The 25,098-nt window shown below is 43.4% G+C and overlaps 1 pseudogene; it reads right to left on the bottom strand.

The window, feature by feature from the left end:
• Positions 1 to 24,008: 24,008 nt before the first annotated feature.
• LOC116908423 lies at positions 24,009 to 24,124 on the bottom strand (annotated as a pseudogene).
• Positions 24,125 to 25,098: the final 974 nt, after the last annotated feature.

Below are 25,098 nucleotides of genomic sequence, written 5' to 3'. Positions count from 1 at the left end.
TGTGTGTGTGTGTGTGTGTGTGTGTGTCTGTCTGTCTGTCTGTCTGTCTGCCTCCATCTCTCCTTCTCTTTCTGCATTATGACTGCAGATGAAGATATGATCTACCCTCAGCTGTTCCTTTGTTCCAGCAACATGTCTCTAACCCTCTATAAACCAAATTAAACATCGTCTTTCATAAGTTGCTTTCTTCATGGTATTCTATCACAGCAATAGAAAAGTGCCTAAGACACCATCCCAAGATGAAGGTGGCTTACTAAGGACTCAGTCCTATGCCCAGACACTGATCAAAAGCTCTTGTAAACCTCAGAATGGTTGGCAGTTGTGAGGATGTTCCTTTGCACGAGGTTAAGAGCATGTGGCTTCTCTGAGCCACTGTTCCTGAGATTAGGAACTGTTTAAGGGCAAAGGCCAATGTTCTGTACTTATTTCTGCATCTACCAGGCCCTAAGTTTGGTGTTAACCATTCTTGGAGATGCTCAGAGTTTCTCTGAATACATATACACATACATATACATATATACATATATATTGTCTTAGGGTTTTACTGCTGTGAGCAGACACCATGACTAAGGCAAGTCTTATAAAGGACAATATTTAATTGGGGCTGCCTTACAGCTTCAGAGGTTCAGTCCATTATCATCAAGGCGGGAGCATGGAGTATGGCCATATTCAGGCAGGCATGGTGCAGGAGGAGCTGAGAGTTCTACATCTTCATCTGAAGGCTGCTAGTGGAAGACTGACTTCCAGGCAGCTAGGATGAGGGTCTTGAGCCCATGCCCATGGTGACACACCTACTTCAACAAGGCCACACCTCCTAATAGTGCCATTCCCTGGGCCAAGTATAAACAAGCATATATATGTATATATATAAATGTATGTATATATATATACACACTAATGTATGTATATATGTGTGTATATGTATATTACATACTTAATCTAATTATATATATGTATATATAATTATAGATAGTTTTAGTTAAATAGAGATAGTCATAGATTAGATATAGATACCCCTCCCTGCTTCCTTTCTGGTCACCATGTGTTAGGCACATCTGCTGCACTGCACCCTCTCCATCTTTATGATCTGTCTTACCACAGGCTCAGAAGCATCAAGCTAAATTACCATGGATGGAAACGTCTAAAATTGTGAACTAAGACAAATATTTCCTCCCTTAGTTATTTTTTTCAAGCATTTGTCATGGTGGCTAAACACTCACATGCACTACAAGAGTGTAGGAAATCACCCAGATGGTGAGAATGTGGAGGTGATGGTGACACATGAAAGGGTTAGATGACGTGGCCTCTTTCTGTAGAGGCCTGGGAAACAGAAGACTCCATAACATTGGCTATTCACACCACACAAGTAGTAGGAAGTAGACTCCCTTTGTCAGCTTTGTAAACTTGGTAAGTAAACATTGTATACTTTGTAAACTCAGGACCCCTACCTGGGGAGCTCCAGCAGTCAGGTCCCTCCCCCAGACCCCCCTAGGTTGTAACTGTCTCAAAGGCCATCTCTAGCCTCTCAGCAGGACCCTCCCCAGATTATGCTAATTTTGGGTGAAAAGTCTGAATAAAAAGCCACCAATCCCTGAACTTCACACAGAAACCCACCAATCCCTGAGCATGAAAACCTACCAATCCCTGAACAGGAAAAACCACTAATCCCTGAGCTCCCCCAAGCTCAGGACTTGAAATCTCACCAATCCTCACTCTGGAAATCTCTACCCTACAAGGCTCCACCCGCTAAGAAACCCTATATAAAGACCTGTATCTACCCAGTTCTCTTCTGTCTACTTCCTCCAAGGAGCAGAGACAGCTACTTCTGGATTCATCCCTCCATACCCTGGACCCTCCCAATAAATCTCTTCTATGAGATTTGCTGCTTCCTGTGTCTCAACAGAAGAAGCAATGAAGAAATGAAGTGAAGAAAAGGAACAGAACTGAAGCTCCTGAGCTCCTGAACTCTGCTGGAGCTGCCCTCCCCTGGGAGCTGCAAGGCCTCTGCTGAAGAGGCTTCCTCTCAGAGCTGGGTGGTTCCTGCCCACTGCCCCCTTATCTCAGAATGCCCTTCCATTGGGGTACCTTTCCTTCTCAGAGCTGTGGTTCCTGGGCTTCTGAGTCCCAGAACACCTTCCCATCTGAGCAGGAAGGCCCATCTGCTTGTGATAACACCACACACTGATCTATCTAAGGCCAAGTAGTCTGCCTAGATGGGAGTATTTCCGATCTTTGTGAGTTCTAACATGTCCTTGGAGACAAGAAGAATCAGAAGGATTTTTGGAAAACACTTAGCCTCTGTCTCCTGTCTTTCCAGAGACTTGGAGAGGAAGTCGTAACCATTCATAGATAGATCTAGAACTAGAAGCCAGGGCTTTTGACCTAGGATTCTGATGTACTTGTTAAGCTGTGTATCACCTTGGCAGCACTGTGTGTCAGAGGACCCTGAAATCACTCTGCATATCTAGAAGATGTTGGTGATTCTTCTCCGAGTTCAGCCGATAACACTTGCTTGGAGAAAGACAAGACATAGAAAGTATGACTTAGACATGGCTTTAAGGCATGGGGTTGAGATACACTCTAGGTCCAAACAGACTGCAATTTAAGGATAGTTATCCATTCCCTTTATCCAAGTTACGTCTGTTAGAAATAGGCGACATGGTCACAGACAAATCACACCATGCAGCAGGTCTCACTCGATGGGTTTACTGGGAGGGAGAGTCAGAGGCAGCCTCTGGGGGAGGGGAGAAGGAAAGGGGGAAAGGGAGGACAAGTCTTTTATCTGGGTCATGACACATGCGCAAAGGGGCATGTTGGGGTAGGGTGGGAGGGTATGGAACTTGTGCGAAGGAACAGACTCTCTGACAACTTGTCCCGTCGCTGGGCTGGAGAGCTGGCTATGAAGATGCCTGATTGCCGTGAAGTCACTTCTAGGAGTCCACAGATGCACCGGATACTAACAAGTTCCCCAAAATCACACTCTATTCTGGCCCAGACCAGCCACCACACACTTTCTTACACTTAAATCACTACATGAAAGAACACACAACATAATAACCTTTAGCCCGATTGATAAGATATAATTGCCCACCTAAACATACAAAGCCCAATACACATCTATCCCTTAAAAACATTTGTAACAACCTGTAAAGGTACAGCGTGGAATCTTAACGTCACCTACCATATTGTCCTGCCACAACTTCTCCCCCTCTCCCTCCTGTCTCTTCCCCTTTTCGTTCCAGTCTCCTCCTCTTCCTTCAAACTTGTCTCCCGCCCATCCTTCCTTCTCGTCCAATGACAGGCCTCCTTCTATCCTGTACCTCCACTCACCTGTACTTTACAAATTCAATGGGGAGAAGGTCCTGGTGAAGTCACCTGAGTCCTGAGTAGGTGACTAGGCAGCTGTCCTTGGGGCAGTGGAATTAGCACCAAAATACAGATAACTCCAGTGCAAACCACAACAAGTCCCTAAGACAGACTGTTTAATGGATATACTTCCTCTAACTAGGCACCTTCTCCCACATTACACCACCTCCCAATAATACTATCAAATTATGAATCCAACAAGGGAGAATCCATCGTTTAGATCAGAGTCCCCATGATCAAATTGTCTGAACAACTGCATGGGCACACACAAAGGTACTCATCACTAACTTGGTGGCTATGTTAATTCAAAGAAGTTAACTGTTAAGACTGGTGATCATCTCAACCTGCAATGAATACCAAAGTTCCTCCTGTTTATGCAAGATCATTGGACTCGTGTAGTTTACTAGATCTAGCACTCATAAAACCGAAGCCAAAGTGCACATAGTTGTGGTGAGTGTAATTATATCACTGAGCAAGAGTAATTCAAGGGATACAATAATAACGGTCTATTATTCGTTTTCCACTGTTTATGATTCATTCAGCAAGTAAAGGCTCCCTCTGTCTGTGATTATACTCTTAGTCCTAGAAATACTCCATAGCTTCGTGTCCCTGACAGAGTTCTGAGCACCATAATTCTACCTTCTGATGCACATACCCCTGTGCAGTCCTCTAGCTGGAATGTGATCCAGACTAAATATAATGGTCATTCCTCCATGGGTATGGTAACAAAGCTTTGGGATTGTCCTCGACAGGGCCTTGTTCTAAAAGGCCTTCTCCCCATTATTTCTCTTTTGTTCAACATCCAAAATTCTAAAGAGAAGCCCCACCTAAATAATAAAGATATTAATTTTAAAATAATCTTTCTTTGGAATTACAGGGTCCAGAATATCTGGTGACCTCTGTAATGCCTTAGCCTTCAATCATGGCCATCAATTGATATAAAGTACACAGATTGTTGTGAGGTTTAACAAGCAGAAAAGCAAAGTGTCTGTCTTAAGAAACATGGGGGTGGGATCTGGGGGATGGTCCAGTCAGTGACGCGCTTGCCATGCAAATAGGAGGACCTGAGTTCAGGTTCTCACCACCAACATTTTAATCAAGTTCAATGCTACACAACTATAAGCCCAGCACTGGGGAGATGCAGACAGGGTCCTTGGAGTTTACTGGCCAGCCAGTCTAGCCAATCAGTGTGCTCCAAATTCAGTGAGAGACCTTGTCTCGAAAACCAAGGTGGAGAATTTATCAAGGAAGACATCTAAGTTCAGCCTTTACACACATGAACAGGCATGTACATACACACCTGCATACATAAACACACAAATTTATACACACAAATACACAGGAAGGAAGGAGGAAGGGAGGGATGGAGGGGCAGGAAGGAAGGAAGCAAGCAAGGAATGAAGGTGAAGGAAGGGAGGAAGGGAGGGATAAAAAAGGAAGGAAGGAAAGAAGGAAGGAAGGAAGGAAGGAAGGAAGGAAGGAAGGAAGGAAGGAAGGATGGATGGGACTCTTTCCAGGGGAGTTGATGTTCCCAGGAGAGTCTGTGATGTTTTATACTGAGACACAAACTAGAGACTCCCTGGGTAATAAAGAGCCTCCACTCAGCATGACCCTTCCTGACCATGTCACGCTGCACCCCAATTCCTGCCCTGTAAAAAGTTCTCTATACTCCAAGTTCCCCAATATGGAACATAGGAGCCGATAACCCTCCATTTTCTCAAGATGTCAACATTTTCTTGCTTGACCTTGATTCCTTCTTACCTGCAGCAGTATCCAAACAATTGATCCCAGCAGCAGCACCATCCTCACCACCTACCCGGATGTTCTAGATTTCCAAATAAAAGACACATAACACACAGCCTTTATATTTTGATATGCCTCAAACAGTTCAATGGCTGGGCCACTTCCTAACCTCTATGTGGCTAATCCACCTCCCTCTGATAGTTCCAAGTCATTATTTACTAAAATATATATTCTATCTTAGTCGGCCTGGACACAATTGGGCAGCCCTCTGCCACCCCCACCCCCAATCCCCAGCTCCTACATGGCAACTATGCTCTCTGTTCCGCACCTTCTCAGGCATGGGGTCTTGGTTCTCCTTTTCTTCCCTCCTTCCTCCTTCCTTGGTCCCTTGCCCAGAAATCCTAAAATTACCATTTTTGTCTCCCTGTCCTGCCATTGGCTGCCAGCAACTTTATTTACCAATCAAAACCAACTGGGGACAGGATCCCACAGTGCCTTGCTTGCGGATGTGCAGATTCTCATGCAATCTTGGGAACCCAAATTAACATAATAGAAGCGGCCTTAAACCAAACCCATTACACCTACCAACTCCAGTCTTCAAAATGCCAGTCTGAGCAGTGAGCAGTCAGTTTGCTAACATTCCATAAAACTCCTTTCTGAGGAGCAGACACATGGGGTATCTGCCATCAAGAAAATGGGGCTGTCAGTCCTACTACCACAGGAACTGAATTCCCTCAACAGTTCAGAAGAGCATTCTCTGGGCTCCACTTGCAAACTCACAGATACCTCAGTGTTCTCCCCAAATAGAAAACCCAGCCAACTGATGCCTGACTCCTGGTCCATGGGAACTCGAGGAAGGAAATTAAAGCCATTAGACTTGTACTAACTTGTTACACAGAAATTAGAAAACATAAAAATAATTTTCTCCATTCTACCTACAGACTTCAAAACACAAATAGGAAACAGTGAAAGCTACAGGGTTCACCTTTGAGATCATGAGTAGAGACATAAAGACATCTCCCAGACCCACTCTGTCACAGGGGCTGAGGAAATGTGTAGTCTCTCCTGTGAAGAAGCTAAACAGCATGTCTATGGCAGGGGTGAATGAAAATGGCTTCCCTAGGCTCAAATATTGAATGATTGTTCCCAGTTGGTGGAATTTTCAGGAAAAATTGGGAGGTGTGGCCTTGATGAATGAGGTGTGTCAGAAGGAATGAGGTTTCCAAACACAGCCTCAACACATAAGCTCTCAGCTACTGCCTCAGTACCATGACTGCCTGCCTGCTGCCATGCTTACCACCATGACGGTCCAGACCTATTCTCTGAAACTGAGCCCCAATAAACTCTTTCTTCTATAAGCTGCCTTGGCCATGGTATACCACAACAACAGAAAAGTAACTGAGAGAACACCCTACTAGCAAGGTAAGGCATAAATACAACATCTCTCTAAAATGTATAGAGACACCATGACCAAAGCAACTCACAAAATAAATCATTTAATCGTGACTTGCTTTCAATTTCAGAGGTTTAGTCCATTATACTCATGGCAGGAAGCACGGTGGAATGCAGGTGGACATAGTAGCTGAGAGTTCTACATCCAGATCAGAAGGTAGCAGGAAAAACAAAAGCCTCTGGGACTGACTTTGAAACCTCAAAGCCTGATCCCAGGGACATAGCTTCCTCCAACAAGGCCATACCTACTCTAACAAAGACCACACCCCCTAATCCTTTCAAACAGTGCCACTCCTAGATGACCAAGCATTGAAATCTATGAGCCGATGGGGGCCATTTTTGTTCAAACCACCACAGGCAATAAACACAATTCCATTTGATTTGGTGTCAAAACTCTTTTCTAACTCCAATGGGATCCTGTTGACAAGGGATGTGGAGAGTTATAGAACCTTTCTTCACCTATAGAAGGCAATAGCCAAAGGCAAGGAGAGGCAGAGACTTCTAGGTCCTTAGTCTTAAGAATCTGAATAATGAATTTCATGGACAGTGGGAAGGGTGAGCTGTTAGAAAGGAATTTATTATAGACTCACAGGAGACCTTAAGAGATGAGAAATAGGCAGAGTTCTTGTGTAGCAAGAATGGCTCTTAGGAAACAGCTTGTCAGCAAGGGTCCCATCTAAAGGTTAATAAGGGTTTGCTGGGTTGAGGTATATGGGGTGAACTGGTTGTCCACAGGCTTCAGTTTCAATCATGCCCTCACAAACAGCTTCCAGACAGCTTTGGACAAGGAAGAAATATAACAAGAAACAAGGCCAGAAACCAGAGCACCCCAGTACCGCTGCCATTTCTGGCCTTCAGAAAGGATAGAACAAAAGGACATGCTCAGCTCATGTTCAAGGACGAGAAATGGAATTGTTTTCAAGATTCCTGTAGCTCACACTGCCTCACTGGCTTCTAGCTGCTGTTCCCATCAATACTGCCTCTGGGATGCTTACATCCGGAGAGAGAGACAACGTCCCCCTTTCATGTCAGACTCTGCATTCTTCTCAATGTGGACAGCAGGTACAGGTGACCCACACTCAATAGCCACACCCTCCCTGGCAGTGATAGACGCAGGAATTCTGACCTCTTCCCACCATCTTTCATGGACTCAGGTTGCTAAGAAATTGCAGAAGACTCTTCAGGCCTACATAGGTTAAACTGCCTTCAAGCTACTTATGAGGAGTGGACCTGGTGGACATGCCTACACTCTGGGTTGCAGTCAACAGCCCTTCTCATTAAGGAGTCCCTTGCACCAAATCCACAAGCCTGGGTTCTCATAAACACTGCAGCCGTAACCTAATGGCTGATGCCTCCGTCCTCTCCCCAAGGCCTTCCCAGTTAAAACTAGAATCAAATTCAATTCTCCCTCCTACACAGCTCTTCACTCTTGGCTGATATCTTATCTGTTTGGGGACCGAGAAAGAGACTGTTCTCAGGCACATTCTGGTTTACAATATAAAATCTGTGCTCTGAGCCCTCTGGCTTTGCCTTTTGATATTTAAAGCCACGCTTTTGAAATTCAAAAATACCCTTTTTTTTCTCTCAAGCACCTTGCCCTTAGAATTGAAATCTGTGGCTCTCAATACCGTCGCCTCTACAATAGATTTACAAAAGGATACTTAAGAGCTCAAAAGGCAAGAAAGGGATGCTTTGTTCTCTCTGCAGGGTCCCTGCTCTTGGGGCAGAGCGTGGAGAAAGCCCAGTTGAGGCTCAAATTGTAAGGTGGAGAAGTGAGAGGGTTAAATGGCAAAGGCAAGGGAGTTTAATATCAGAACTTTACTGGGCAGCACTGATAAAATGCTGAGGTAAGCTTCCCCCAAGGCTCAGCTAAGTGCCGTGTTCAGGACTCATTCTAGGCAAGGTACTAATAAAAGCAGGCAATTGTGAGTTCATAAATATTGACACAAAGAGTTGACAGGTAACTTTATTCTGCTTATTATAATCATTTGTTGACTGAAACTTTAAAAAAAAGAATCTTAGAATGTCTACAATCTGAGACTTTCAGAAAAATCACTTATACTTGAAGGAGCACATTTTAAACAATAATTTTTTTATTTATCCTTTGACAATGTTTTATATGTATATAATGTATTTGGATTATACTTACCCCCCCCCCAGTTCTCCTCTCTATCCTGTTCACACTCCCTAAGGAACGGTTCTTCATAACACATCTCTCCTAATTTAATGTCTTTTTTTTTTTAAGTAACCCACTGAGCTTAATTAGGGTTGCTGCATGTTCATGGGTTTGGGGTTGTTTTTTGAATCATGGAACAAATACGTTTAAGATAGATTTTAGAAATTATATATATTGATGAGATTCAAGACACTCTACTAAAATAAGGCGCCTTGGCATTTAAATATCAGCAGAGGCTGAGATCACTCTGACTTTACTGTTACAGTGAAGGACCCTAGTTCTTACTGAAGTGTAAGAGCTATTAGGAGGCTTGGCCCAGTAGAAAGTAGGTAGGTTATGAGAACCCTAAGGGCTTTTGCCAGCTTTTCACCCACCGTCTCAGGTCAAGATTAGGCCAAGTACCAGCTTACCCACCTCGGGTCAAGGCTAGGCCAAGTTCCATTCTCCACCCACAGTTCTTGGGAGGAGCAGGGACATTCTTGAAAATCCGAAGAATGTACTGACTTATAGTTATAGCTATCTGGGACCTGACCCTCTGGTCCCAGATAGCACTCAAAGGCATGTCATATGTTTAAACTGTAAACTTGCGGATGTAATCTGTACCTCTAAGAGTTTAAAAACTGTTTGTTATAGCCATTTGGAGTCGTCTTCCAGTCACTTGCCACAAGGGGCTGATTGAAGGTCAATCCTGATGCACCAGAAAATAAACCTCTTGCATTTGCATCGAACTCCATTCTCGTGTCTCACTTGGGCGGGTCTCCCAGTAGTTAAGACTCACTTCAAGCCTTACAAGAGAACCCAGGCCCTAAGCAGAGAAGGTTGTGAGAGGGCAGAAGCACATCTAGGCCAGGTGCTGCCCAGGGGTCAAAGGCAGCCCAACTACCATCATGTTCCACAAGTTACACTCCACTCCCTACATAAAAAACAAGTGACCCTTGTTACATCCAGGACCTGCTAGCTGCCTTCCATCAAGATTCCTGCATATCTCTCTCTCTCTCTCTCTCTCTCTCTGTCTCTCTCTCTCTGTCTCTCTCTCTCTCTGTCTCTCTCTCTCTCTCTCTGTCTCTCTCTCTCTCTCTCTCTCTCTCTCTCTCTCTCTCGTTGATGAGAGAGCAGGCTGTGCTGTGTCCATGCACTACCACCACCACCTCACATATACCTTGCTAGAAAGTTTATGGTTCTTTCTATACCTTCCTGTGTGGCCCCTTGGTGCATAGTTCCTGTTTATAGTTTCTTGCTATACTGACTAGTTTTGTGTGTCAACTTGACACAAGCTGGAGTTATCAGAGAAAAAGGAGCCTCAGTTGTGGAAATGCCGTCTTGAGACCCAGCTGTAAGGCATTTTTTTCAACTAGTGATCAAGTGGGGAGGACCCAGCCCATTGTGGGTGGTGCCATCCCTGGGCTGGTAGTTTCAAGTTCTATAAGAGAGCAAGCTGAGTAAGCAAGGGGAAGCAAGCCAGTAAGAAACATCCCTCCATGGCCTCTGCATCAGCTCCTGCTTCCTGACCTGCTTGAGTTCCAGTCCTGACTTCCTTTGGTGATGAACAACAACGTGGAAGTGTAAGCTGAATAAACCCTTTCCTCCCCAACTTGCTTTTTGGTCATGATGTTTATGCAGGAATAGAAACCCTGACTAAGACACCTGCTAAAAGACTACACTTCCCAGCTTCCCTTGCAGCCAGGCAAAGCAGCTCTGGAAAGGTCTATGTGAAAGAATTTAATGTTTATGTGGTAGCCATTTATACCCCATAAAAATGGTAAGCATTTTGCTCAATTACACATGGGGTGGCAATACGCCTTCTTCCATGAATAAACATGGCTCCTACTAAGGTCAGACCAAACTTCTCTTTCCTCCTTCTGTCTCTCTACACCTGCTTTAAGAACTCGTAACACAAGTCAAGCTAGATCATGTGGTATGAGAGTTGTCTTATCCCTGAAAACCTTTAAGAGTCAGAAAGCTTTCTTTTTCCTTCTGGGATAAAGAAGTCTGTTACTTCCTATAGTCAACAGGTATCTCTGATACAGCACCTCTCTGGATTTGAAGGGAATCCTTCCTTGGATCATATATAATATCATATTCTATCCCTCCTCCATCAAGGCCTAATCATGGCCATATGAGGTTCCCTCCCTCTCTCCCTCCCTCCCTCCCTCCTTTCCTATTCTAATAAAGCATACCTGCTGGGTAATTTTGTGCAGGCTCCTTTCCATGAACTTACCCTGTTTTTTTTTTTTTCCCTCTAACAAGAGCCCAAGTCACATATATCCCTTTCTCCTGCATCAGTAATGTAGCATAGCTCACATCTTAACCAACCCTGCCTCCTTCCCTTCCTGGGAAACCTTAAGAGAGGATACCTTGCTTTGTCTGAGAGAACTTCTTATTCAGCCATATTGTTTGTGGTGGATGTAATAAGTCTCTTGCCTGATAGACAATTTGACTCAGGCTCCCCCTTTCATCTCCTCTGTCTCCCTAAAACCTAAAACTTTCCCCGTGCTCCTTCTCTGAACCATCCATAAATTTAGCTGCCCTTCAGGTTGGTTATAAAACTAAGGTAAACTTAATGATTGGCACGGTAGCTGGAGGCTCATATAACCACAGGGTTGTACCAAAGCGATATCATGTGGTCTCTGGAATAGTACATATGTAAGGTCACCCAAAACTAGCAGGGACCAACATGGCCAACCGACCAAGATGACCATTGACTGTCCTTTGCTTAGCCGGAATGGCACTTTCGTGTCACATCATTTGAGCTGTGGAGACTACCTTGATCTAAGTCACACCATGTCATATAAAAAAAAAAATGGCTTTTAGACTGAATATTGCTCTGAGTGGCTTTGTTTCACCCGATAGCATTTGATGCAAATTCACACATAGGATGGAATCTGCACTTTCTTGGGCACATAAACACTACCCACTTGGTACAACCTGTGAAGGACAAGACTGATAATTTAGTCTTAAAAAGTACAGAGGGTACCGACCACCCATAAACTTATTGAAGTATATTAGGCACACTTGAACATAGAGGTATATTAAAGTCTGGTCTATGTTTGAGATCTCTCCTAGCCTTCCCCATTACCAGCAAGACTTTCATTCCGAGAATGAAGAAATATACCATACTATAATGGAGAAAAGAAAAGAACTTCTTTCCGAAGTCACAAGGGCACCAAGAAGAATATGGAGAAAGCCAGCCTTGCTGGCTTTAGTATGTGACTAACACCACACTTGTCATGGTAATCAGATCTTCCTTGTCTAATCATACTTCTGCACACAGACCATGCCTCACAGACAGAAGCACCAAAAAGGTACAGGTTTGACCTGCGTACTAATGTGCTCACCAAGAATGTATATGGTCCTGGGTTCAAGACATAGAACTGTGAAATAAATAAATGTTTGAGACTTAGTTAAAAACAAAATAAAACTGTATTTTGTTCCTTTGTCTTCTAGTTCTCATTTTGGAAGGCTCTCATGCCATATAACATATTAAGGTATAAAAATAAAGTTTCCATGTTTTTCCCTTGTTAATCTGTCTTTTAATACAGCTGTCACAGCTGTGAATCTACCAATAAGTGAGAAAAAGATATTGCTGTTTCCTCCCCTACATTCTCAAAGGTGTAAAAGCAATTCCATAGAGAAAGGATAGATTTTTTCAACAAATAGTGCTTGAACAGTTGGATGCCCATACTCAAAAAAATTTAACTTTGATCCACACATCCAAGCAGGTACAAAAATAACTCAAGAGTAAGTCATCGTCATACATGCAAAACCAAAACCGAATAAAACACCTAGAAGAAAACACAGTAAACACCCTGTGACCTGAAAAATGGGTCAAGATTTCCTAGCTATGGCCCTAAAAAGCCCATAAAAGAACAAATTAATAAGTTGAACTTCTCCAAAACTAAAGCCTTTTACTCTTTAGAAGACATTTTTGAAGTCTCCGGGGTAAGGCAGGGGACCCGGCACTGCCTCTGTGTGATACAGTGAAAGGTGGATTCTTTTCCAAGGAGACATACCAGAAGAACATTGTAAATCACAAAGGAAGTTGTCAAAGAGCTGAACAGTGTGGAGAAACAGAAGGTGCTACATGTAGGGTAGGGTAGAGGGCATGGGGGTTCGGTAGAAGCATTATCCAAAAAATACAGAAATACCCACCAATAAGATATGTCTGTTATAAATATATCTGCCCCAAGTGTTGCTGCACCCAATTTCATAAAACAAACACCATTGGTCATAAATAAACAGACTATAATAATTACTTCAATATCTCATTCTCATTAATAGATCATTTATACAAAAAAAATCAATGCTGATGCCTCAGAATATTCTAATCTTATTAGGAGCACGTGGAGTTTTCTCTAAAATTGACCACATTTTAGGCTAGAAACCAAATCTTAGCATAGATTAAAAAATCAAAATCATTTATTTTATCTTGTTAGAGCACAATAAAATAAAGGTAGAAATAAGGAAGAAGAGAAAATACAGAAACCGTGCATGAAGATTAATCCATAGACTCATGAGTGACCAGTAGGCCACTGAAGCAATCAGGGGGAAATTTAATTCCTAGACTTAAAGTGAAATTAAACCACAACTTATCCGAAACTTTGGGATATAGGAAAGGCGATTCCAAGAGGAAAGTTAATGGCTATGAGTTCTTGTATTAAAAACCAGACGAATCTCGAGTAAATGACTTAAGATTATGTCTCACTGACTGACAAAGAGAGTAGATAGAAAGACTCAGTCCTGCCAAGGCTGAACCCCACAGTGTACAGGAATATCAGGGTGGAGAGTGGGAAAGTGCTGGGTGGTTGGGTGGGGGAACACCCTTATAGAAGAAGGGGGAGGGCTGGAGAAATGGCTCAGTGGTTAAGAGCACTGACTGCTCTTCCAGAGGTCCTGAGTTCAAATCCCAGCAACCACATGGTGACTCACAACCATCTGCAATGAGATCTGATGCCCTCTTCTGGTGTGTCTGAAGACAGCTACAGTGTACTCATATACATAAAAAAAAAAATAAATCTTAAAAAAAAAAAAAAAGAAGGGGAGGGAGATGGGATAGGGGCTTATGAACGGAAACCCGGGAAGGGGGATAACATTTGAAATGTAAATTTAAAAAATCCAATAAAAAATAAATAAAATTACATTTTCAGAAAAAAAGAAAGAAAGAAAGAAAGAAAGAAAGAAAGGAAGGAAGGAAGGAAGGAAGGAAGAAAAAGAAGAAAGGCAGACAGACAGACTTCAGATCAGGGCAGATATTCATGAAATAAAGACTAAAAGAAAAATACAGAGAATCAATGACACAGAGTCGGTTTTTGGAAATGGTAACACTGGGGATAAACCTTTAGCCAAACTAGTCCAAAAGAAGAGACAGAAGACCCACACTAGCAAAGTTAAAGATGAAAAGAAGACCCTGAGACAGAGACCTGCAGGATTCAAAGGACTGGAGCTGGGGAAGTGACTCTGCGGTTAGGGGCATGGAGTGCTCTTGCAGAGGATCTAAGCTCGGTCCGAGTACCCCTATTAGGTGGCTCACAACTGCCCATAACAAGAAAAAATAAAGTAAGATTCATAAAGTAACAACAAAATAATTTAAAATACATTTTCAAAGAAAAACAACCAATGGATACAGAGAAAAATCACAGAAGATAACGGTAAAGACTTTTGATCAAAGCTAAATTAAAAGCTTTAAAACCATAATAAACAACAGTTCATTTTCAAATAAGCAAAAGATCTTTTCTCTTATTGTTTGTTTCTCTGCTTGGTATTTTTTGTTTTTTGTTTTTGTTTTTTTGTTTTGTTTTTTGAGACAGAGTATCACTCTCTAGCGAAAGCTACCCTGGAACTTACTGTGAAACCTGGCCTTCCTTGACTCCTGACTCTAAGGCACGTGCCACCGGGATCGACTTTTCAAATGAGCAGATTTGAAGGTTACCTCGTGAAGGAGGTATGTGAGTGACAAGCGAGCACCCGATTAGATGTTCATTACTGAAGTGTAATTAAAACCATAATGAGATCCCACTGTATCTCACCATAGAACACCAAAGGCATGTGCTAACTTCTACTGGAAAAGTGATTCGTCACTTGGGACCACAAAGTAGCTAAACACACAGGGAGAGCTTGGCCTTGACTCCTTACTTATCTGATTCAGCTTATCAGTTTAACTCGGCCTCTGGCTGTTAACTACTCAAGGAAGGTGTGTCTAAACACCCGTGATGTCTAACCTGTCCCAACCCCTTCTAGGCTGAAGGCACAAAAACAAGAGTAACTGAAGCATCTGAGTTGGCTTTCCAAGTCCTATCCTTAACTCCTAACAGGTACCCTGGCTTAGTTAGGGTTTTGTTACTGTGAAGAGACACCATGCCCATGACAACTCTTATAAAGTAAAACATTTCATTGGGGATGGCTTACAGTTTCAGAGGTTTTAGTCCATTATCATCATAGTAGGACGGTGGGGGGGGGATTTTACATCTTGATCTGCAGTCAATGGAAGGAGACCGTGTGCACACTGGGCAGAGCTTGAGCATAGGAGACCTCAAAGCCCACCCCCACAGTGACACACTTCCTCCCCCATACTTACTCCAGCAAGGCACACCTCCTAATAATGTGCTATGAGCTAAGCATCCAAGCACTTTTAAACCTATGGGGGCCATTCCTGTTTAAACCACCACACGACCTTATATCTCTGGTCATTATAAGATTGCAGTCACCTTGGATTCTAAGAACAACAGAGCCTCAAAATAAAAAAAAATCTGTGGTAAAGTAAATCCCACCCCTACATACGCTCAAGAGAGAACAGCTGTCCCATAGGAGCCAGATGTCCCCTCAAGCAATAAGGACTTCTTCCAACCACACAGCAGGACAATAGTTGATAATAATCACCCAACCCATATCTTTTTTTATAATTTATTTTTAATTGTATATGCATTGGTGTTTTACCTGCGTGTTTATCTGTTGCAACTGTCTTACCCCTACCAAATTCTTCCTCTATTCCTTCATGTTCGAAGATGAAGTAGCTGAACCCTTTCTGTGTCTCCCAGTGTGATCCTGTTGATTAAATCATCCTGATTTTCATCACTTCACATCTCTAGTGGCTCCACAGAGCTGGGTGGCTGAGTCTAGTCCTTCTAGAGTCTTGGGCTTTTGCCCTAAAACTCTGGCAATGTATCTATCAGATACAATGTATCTATCCTCTGTGTCTATACAAATGACCAACCATGAGAAAGCTGAATGAAAGGGTTGGTGAGGAATGGGGGTACACTGCTGGGGAGGTAAAAGGATATAAATACTGTTTCCAAAGAAACCAAAATGTACCTGCTACAGAGTCCAGCTGTTCTTTCCCTGTGTCTCAAAAGATAGTTCCACTGGCGGGGGTGCCAATGTACTGCTTCCCTCCCAACACTTGGGAGGCAGGATGAGAGATAGGAGAGACAGCCACGAGACAGACAGACAGAGAAATAGATACACAAAGAAATGAGCACAGAGAGAGAGAGAAACAGAGACAGAGACAGAGAGACAAAGATACAACTATAGATACACAAAGAGATAAACAGAGAGAAAGACAGAGATAGAGACACAAAGAGACAAACATATACACAGAAAGAGACAAAGGTAGAGACAAAGAAAGATAGAAAGAAAAAGAGATAGCTATAGATACATAGACACACAGAGAAAGATGCAGACAGACAGAAACAGAGAGATAGAGACACAAAGAGACAAATACATACAGAAGCAGACAGACAGAGACAGAGAGAGACAAAGAGAGCACATAAAGGTCTGAGTTGACCTTATTGGCAATTCTAGAATCAGGCAACATTTCCTTCCATCAATTAGAATGAGTGTTCTGATAAGCAGAACAGTGAAGACTGATTTTACTAAGAAATGGAGAAACGGAACAGAGAGGTGATTGGCTATTTCAAAGCCCCCTTTCTTGTAAGGGCGAAGATTGAACAGTCTTGCATACCACTGAAAGGGGCTTGTCTGGGGAATTGAGCTGCTACCTATCACGTTCCTAGTTTGTCTGGAACCAGGTAATCAATTTGATTTCAGCTCTGTGGCTAGAACTTCAGGGCCAGGAACTCTATTTTGGTCTGGTCATTTGAGTCTAGTGCCAAAGCCAGCCCCAATCAAGGGCTCCTAGAGATCTTACATAGCAGGGCCTCTCTTGTGGTCAGGCTCTTGTCTGGGAGACTAGAACTTCCGGCTTGGATAGTTAGGATCACCTTGAGTTTCTGCTCTTGACGTGTCAATCACAGGTTGTGGGGTCTTTCTGATCAGACATTTGTTTGAGTTTTTGTCAATTCAGACAAAGAGTGACCATTTGACATTTGACAGATGGGCTGCATACAGACATTTAAAACTGTTGATAGAATGGCACTCTCCAGAGATAACATACTCATGAATGTCTGGAGGAAAATACCAAGAAATTGGCATTTGCTGCATACACCCAGGGTATCTTTGAATCAAACCAAACCAAATCAAATAGATCAAAGAACTAGCTGGGTGAGGAGCTTACCCACCTATCCAAGTGGATGCTAGGTTTCACATCTGAGTCTCCAAGATATCTGAAGAGATTTTGTTTGCTTGATTTTATTTGGTTTTCTTTTCTTCTTACTATTATTTTTATTCCCATTTATTTATATTTTGAGATAAAGTCTTCTGCATTGTATTTAAGGCTATGCAGCAGAGGATGACCTTAAGCTTCTGATCCTCCTGCTGAAAATATAGACATGCGCCACCATGCCCAGTTTTAGGTAGTGCTGGGGATAAAATCCAGGAGCTCACGCATGCCAGACAAGTACCCTACCAACTGAACTACATCTCCAGCTTACCTGAGGTGTTTATCTCTGTGTAACAAGAACTGTCAGCAGCTTCCAAGTGTTCTCTTCGTTCAAGCAGTAGGCTTCCTCAGTTGCCATGCATGACTAGGATCAAATAAAGCAGGGAAAGAGAACAAGCCACCTAATTCTGTTACAAAAGGGCTGCTAGTATAATTTGACTGCAAGTTGCATCCCCAATATTTCCTTGTGTCCCCTCAAAGCTACTGCTTATAAAAGTCTAACCACAGCATTGTTCTGACACAGAAAGGAGCAAACACATGCAAGGAGAGATTGAGGGCGGGTCTCACATTCCAAGCTCCAATATATTAGGGAAGGCACCCAGGGATTCTAAACCAAGCTTCTGTTCTTGGTTTAGAGTCTGAGTCTGTCCGACTGTGGCATCAGGTGTCTTTGTGATGTCCCTGTGTGTCCACACTCAGGCATGAGACATCCCCTAGGCCTTTGAGATTTACACAGGTGTCCAGAATCAACCCATATGATGTCAGTGACAAAGCAGCTTTTGTTCTTAGGGATTCATAGGAGTTTAGGTTGCAGGGATGTAGAATACACCATTTAGTGCAGTGCAGAGGTGATGTCTTAACTTAAGGTTTCATCGCTGTGAGGAGACACCATGGCTACCACAACCCTTATAATGGAAAACATTTTATTGGGGCTGGCTTATAGTTTCAGAGGTTTACTCCGTTATTGTCATGATGGCGTGCAGGTGGGCATGGTGCTAATATAGGACCAATCAAAGGGTCAACAGACTTCAGGAGCCGAGCAGACACAGGAAAAGTAATATAGCTAGCACAGCTTAGATCTCGACTCTTTTTTTTCTCTCTCTCTCTCTCTCTCTTTTTAAATTTCTTTTCAGTTTTCAGACACACCAGAAGAGGGCATCTGGTCCCATTATAGATGGTCGTCAGTCACCATGTGCTTGCTGGGAATTGAACTCAGGACCTCTGGAAAAGCAGCCAGTGCTCTTAACCACTGAGCCATCTCTCCAGCCCACAGCTCTCCACTCTTATCAGTGAGAAGATTCATTTTTCTTAAGTAATCAAAGAGCTGATTAAAAGCACAAAGCACAAGAAACAATTATCTTCATTTCCGAGGCTTGCCACCTAAAAGACAAATACTTTCGCTATTTCCTTCTGAGAACAAATCAATGCTCCAAGAGAAATCTTACCATTTTCATAGCACAGAACACAGTCTAATTTTGTATTAGCATTCTTTTGATATTAATGCTCAATTTTTAAAATAACTTATAATTCCCTTCTAAGTTTAGATGGTTTTGACAGATGTAAATTCCTTTCACAAGGTTCTTCCGTGAGGCTTCTATAACTCTGATATTTCTTAGAATATTTGTCCTGGACCTTCTCTTCTTACTGCAGTCTTGATTACTTTACCTTGACTAGAATTACTTTAACTTAGAAACTGTCTTGCTATAACAAAAATATCCGAGGTTCTATACTTAGTGAAGAAAGAAGATTGATCTAGACCCTAGTTATGGAGGCTGAAAGTCCAAGCCTGGATAGGCCTATCTGATCTGCCTTCATGAATGTCGGGATGATGGATCCTAAAGAGGAGACTGGAAGGTAACCCAGGAAGCCAGAGAAAGGAAACGGGCCACCTCACTCTTAATATAGCATCTCGATCTTACTAAAACTCAGTCCTAAGAGCAGCACAGAGGTCCTTCCAACGGCAGTAGCCTGTGATTTAATTTCCTATGTTCTGATGCCACACTCTGTCTTCTGTGGATACCCGCATACATCTTTAATAAGTGAATTCTTTCTCACTTCGACTTTTTCAGGTTTTAGACAGGATCTCACTATGTAGCCCTGGCTTGCCTGGAACTCGCCATGGAGACAGGCCAGCTTCAAACTCACAGCAATCCTCCTGCCTCTGCCTTCTGAGTGCTGAGATTACAAGTACGTGCCACCACACCCAGCCTAGGTCTTACTCTTTAAATCTCCATCACACTCTGTCATACTGGGGATCAAGCATCTACCATGTAAACCATGGAGGACAAACTGCATCTAAACCTCTTACAAACAGAGACAGTAGACAATTTTAAATTGCCACATACCAAAATTTCGCAAACACGTATTTAATAATTTCCAGCAGCATGTGCTTCCTAACAAAATAAATTATTCGTGTTCAGTAGCAGACTCAAATACATTTAGCTTCTATATAGCATATAAGAACAAGTTTGCAGCCAGCCAGGCATGGCCGGTGTGACTATAATCCTAGCACTTGGGGGAGCTGAGTCAGAAGGATCTTAAGTTCAAGACTAGGCTGGCCTCTGTAGTGACCTCAACTTCAAAAGGCAAAAACAGGAGGCCAGGAGGTAGCTCAGTGGTTACAACTTGCTGCTCTTGTAGATTTTAGTCTCCGGCACCTACGGAGTAGCTCGTAACTATCCAAAACTCCACTTCCAGGAGCTCTGACACCCTCTTCTGACCTCCTAGGGAACTAGGCATTTACATGGTGTTGGCAAACCGCTCATACGCGTAAATAACTGTTTTAAAAGATGCTAAAGTAAATATACTTCAGTGTTTACTGGTTCGTTATTATTTCTCTTACTTAAACATGATCTACATACATATTTCATGAATGCCCTTTAGTTAATAGAAATGAGCGAAACTCCATGATCTGGTTTGTAAAGAAACATGGAGAACTTTTGCCCATCATCTTAACAATTACCCAAGACATTTTTCTGTGCTCCTCAGAAGCACCAGGAAGCCTCTCAAGTTATTTTCCTTGTAGCCATTTTTACAGCTTATGGGTTAGCCTTCACCAAAGCAAAGACCCAGACTTGTCACAGGCTGTGTGCATGTTGTTGTTGTTTTTGTTGTAAAGCAAGGACCCAGACTTGTTACAGGTTTTTGTGTGTGTGTGTGTGTGTGTGTGTGTGTGTGTGTGTGTGTGTGTGTGTGTGTGTGTGTGTGTGTGTGTGTGTGTTGTTGTTGTTGTTGTAAAGCAAGGACCCAGACTTGTAACATGCTCTGTGTGTGTAGGCCTTTCCTTGATTAAGTTGTATTTGCCGGGTACTTTCTATCATGTTCCAAATAGGAAGTTTATTTAACAAGTGATTCAAGGTAAAAATTGATAGGCTCCAAAAAGGGGTCAGAATACTATGCAGTACACTATGCAGATGGAGCACCACCCACATATCTCTCTGGCCATTTATTATTTTAAAGTAGCATGCATGCAAAGTGTTAAGAATCATTATGAGGGCTGGGGATTTAGCTCAGTGGTAGAGCGCTTACCTAGGAAGCGCAAGGCCCTGGGTTCGGTCCCCAGCTCGAAAAAAAAAAAAAAAGAACCAAAAAAAAAAAAAAAAGAATCATTATGATAGTTTCAAGCAGAATTTGTTTAGTCGAGTCTCTACCCCCAACCTATCCACCCACCTGTCTCCTTTCTCCTTTCACTTCCCATGAGTCCTTCTTAAATTCTCATTTTGCCCCCTTCCCCACATTGCTTTCTTTCTCTAAATACCCGGCAAATGCAACTTAATTGAGGAAGGGCTTCTCTTGGCTCACCAGGTAACAGTCCATCATTGGTGTCACAGGAGTTTAAAGGACCTGGTCATGCCGCATCCTCTACCAGGGCAGGGAGCAATGAATGGCATGCGTACAAGGGCTCTGCTCACTCTTTCTGCTCCCGTGTGCTGGGAGAATGCCACACTAGCTTTCAGAACTGCTCCCCACAAACCCTGATTACCCACGAATGGTTTTCCAATTTCCATCTGACCAGGTCAGACACCTGAGGCCTCCCTTACCTAAGATCTCAAAGAAGATGTCTACAAAGAGGATGAACCCCCAACACTGCGACCCCCTAAACCTGGAAACACATGCTGTCACAGCTGTAGCCACTTCAGGCAACCACAGTTACCTGTAGACTTGCAGCTTCCTGGTAGAGGAACCACAGTTACCTGTAGACTTGCAGCTTCCCAGTAGAGTCTCAGGGACTCCAGACCCAATGGTCAAGAATCTACTCAAAAGATAAACTGACCCTGAATTCCACGGCCAGAAAACTAGGCACTCAATACAACAGAGCAGGGGCAGGACAGGAGGAACTTGCCTCCCATCCTTGAAGCTCTGTCAAGAAGACAGGAGGCCTCAGAAGGTCAGAATCCCCTGTTGCATTCTTAGTCAGAGCTTCATGGTTGTCAGTGTTGCCCTTCTGGTCACTTTGTCAACTGTCAGATCATCAGAAGACAAATTAAAATGAATTTAAAGGTCTCCATTGATCTTGTCTACATTTCTGGAGTCAGGCAACATCTAGTCCCATCGGCTAGAGAAAGGTTCTAATCAGCTGGAGAGGGGAGATGTCTTCATTAAAAGAGAAGACTGAGGAATACAGAACCAGCAAAGGCAGCTGGTTGCTTGGTCGCTTCAAAGTGAGCCTCCTTTTATAACGGCTAAAGCACAGGGCTGGGTGGGGGAGGAGTCATGGATGAGGTGCCAAGACCTCACTGCCTGCAAGCAGAAGTGAAACACTTGACTACACTTTTACAAGAATCTGGCTATGACCATTCACTCTCCTGATTTCTCCAAAACTCGGATTAGCAATCTGGTTCCACCTCTGTAGCTGAAACTTCAACATAAGGACTCCTGTTTCAGTTTACCCAGCTGGCCCTGGCACGGAAGCTCCGCCCAACCTGTGGCTTCTGTAGAGCCTACATGAGTATTTTCCCAGGAGAAATTACAGTATACAAATTTCTAAGGCTTCTTTTCACCATTTTAAAGCATATGTCCATGTGTGGGTAGGTAGGTATGCCTGAGTCAGTGCCATGGAGGCTAGAGGTGTCGGATTCCCCAAGGGCTGGACTTAAAGGTGGGTGTGAGCTACCTGACTTGGGTGCTAGGATAGGAAGTATATTCAGTGGTCGCCTAGAGGGGTGGCAGGCAATAGGGGACACAGGGGGACAGAAAGAAGGACAAGTTATAAAGCACAGAAGGAAAACTTCAGGGGTGATGAGTATTTTCTTATTATTATTTAACAATGAATATAATCATAAAGATAGATGTGTCGAAGTTTACCAAGTGGCACATGTTGGCACATGCATCTTATTGTATGGCAAGTATACATCAATAAAGCTGTCAGGAAGGTGTGTTTACAAAAGTGACATGTGTTACTGGGTCTGCCACAATGACAGACTTCTAACACAATCTGTGTGTACCTTCTGAAACTGAGTGAACTGCACGTGGATCTCTCACAGATTTGCTTGTCCCCCTCTTTAAATGCTGTACTTAAAGTGAGCGTGTTTGTTTGTACTTAGACCGCATAACTAGCTTTTAAATGCTAATGTCTAATCGATAGCTATTAAAATCTGCGGCTATTAAAGTCTCTCACTCTGCACTGGTTCAGGATTGGGTTTGGAGTGTTGACATTAAACCCAGGGTCCTGCACATGGTAGCCAAGCAGCTCTGTACAGGGCCATGCTCCCAGCCCCCTCCCACATCATGCTTCGTTATCTGTCACCTGTGAGATGCTTCCTGAATCACTACAGGAGGTTCTAGGGATCTAAGTGAATCAACTAAGCTTCAGGCAAAATGAGGAGGCAGGGCCAGGGAGTCACAGGCAGGATTGAAGTGTTGAGACCTCATTGCCCTGTAAATGAGTTCCTAGTTCACCATAAAGTTCTCAGAGGCCAGGGCCAATCACCTAACACTTGATACCTTGACCACTTTAAAAAGAATGACAAACTGAAGTGTGACAGAAAATTTAGATGATTTGGCCTTAGATTGGATGCCACATGAGTGGAATGGTTTCCTCCAACTAAGTGGCTTACAACAGATAGCACAAGTTTGTTCTCAAAATTCTCAGTCCCAGATGAGTCCCACACAACTCAAACCAATGGGTCAGCAGCACAGCCTCCTGGAGGATTCTTGACTTCTTCAAATGTCCACAACCTGCCAGCACTCCTTGGCTGGTGGCCACATCATTCTAATTTCTGTATTCATTGTCAAACAGACTTTTACTCTCTCCTGACCCTCCTGTCTCACTCTTATAAAAAAAATTGGTGATCGCATAGGACCCTCCCCCCAAATAATTCAGGGTTATCTCCTCATCTCAAATCCTATGTACATTTTACTCACATGGAGTTTATTTGACCCTGAAAAGTAATGCATCCACAGTTCCTGTGTATGCCAACAAAAATGTATTTTTACATTTTTAAACTTTGTATTGGTTCTTTGTGAATTTCACATCATACTCTCCAATCCTACTTATCTCCCTCTGTTCATACCCTCCCTGTCCTGCCAGACCTGTGTGGTACATCTCAGGCTAGCTTCCTGTCCAGGCCATATGGCACAGTTCTGGTGACTGTCTTCTTTGGCTTGCTCCTTATCCTGGGAGCCCCTTGAGGCCTGCTCTGTACCCAAATAGTGGTCATCCCAGGTTAGCACCCTGTTCAGGCCCCCGGTACTAGGTTGGCGGTCATCATAGGCTTGCTTTTTTCCAGGAACATCTTTCAACTGTCCATAGAAATGAGCATTGACATCGCCTCTCTCCTCTCTGCCACCTACACATGTGATCCAGCAGTCCCACCCACGATGCCTCTAGGGGCAGGCTGAACACATACTTTTTGAGGGGAGACTTTAGGGACAACTTTTCATTGACCTGATGACAATTTGATAAATTGACAAAAGATATGAAATCAATACATTATGGGGGAAAGGCATACATTTATTTAATGTACGTATGTGTACATTTTTACATGTAAAGTATAGAAACCCAAAGAATGTCCAACTGGCTAAAGCTTAAATAGGAGGGCAAGGGTGGCATCATCAGACAATTTCCAGAGGCTTGTAGAGAATTTCCATGAGAGGTGACTGAGCCCAAAGAGAAGACAATGACCTGAGGCAAAGTTCCTTTGGGTTCTGGCAGGGATGGCAAAATGACAAGCACAGTGGTCAAGGGTGAAATCTGAACTCCATTCAAAACCCACTGCCGTGCAAAGCAAGTTTCCCAGGCGACTTCCCAGAGCCACCATAAGAAGAACAGGTGTGAAGTCCGCTCTGACCGGCAGATGCTTGGTTACGGTGAGATCTCCAGAGACAGGGCGTGGTCACTACCTTTGTGTGACTGTGGCCAGAACACCAGACAGAAGCAACTGGAGGGAAAGGGGGCTCACCTTGGCACACCAAATCAGACACAGTCCATCACAGCGTGGGAAGCATGGGTGGAGCTCCTGCTGGCAGAACCTGTTCGCATCGTGATGGACCAAGAAACAAAACATGGCCAGAAATAAAGGCCAGCCTCTAACTTCAAAGGCCTGCCCTAGTGAGCTAACCTGAGGCAAATGAGGTCTCACCTCCCCGAGGCTCCAGGGCCAGAAGCTGAGGAACAAGCCTGGGGCTGAGGGAGGACAGTTTAAGATGCAAGTGTAATGGGGATCACTGGCTACATTTCTTTTGGGAGAAGTTTCCTCAGCCAGATGGCAAACCTCCCCTGGGAAGGCAAGAGGAGGTTTTCTTTGCTTTGAGGCAGTACCTCAGGCCTTCCTATTTCCTTTAGTTCAAAAATATTGACACTCTCGAGTAT

This window comes from Rattus rattus, chromosome 8 (genome assembly GCF_011064425.1).
Source record: "Rattus rattus isolate New Zealand chromosome 8, Rrattus_CSIRO_v1, whole genome shotgun sequence".
NCBI lineage: Eukaryota > Metazoa > Chordata > Mammalia > Rodentia > Muridae > Rattus > Rattus rattus.
Note: the sequence above shows the minus strand (reverse complement) of the source record. Positions and strands in the feature narration are given on the sequence as shown.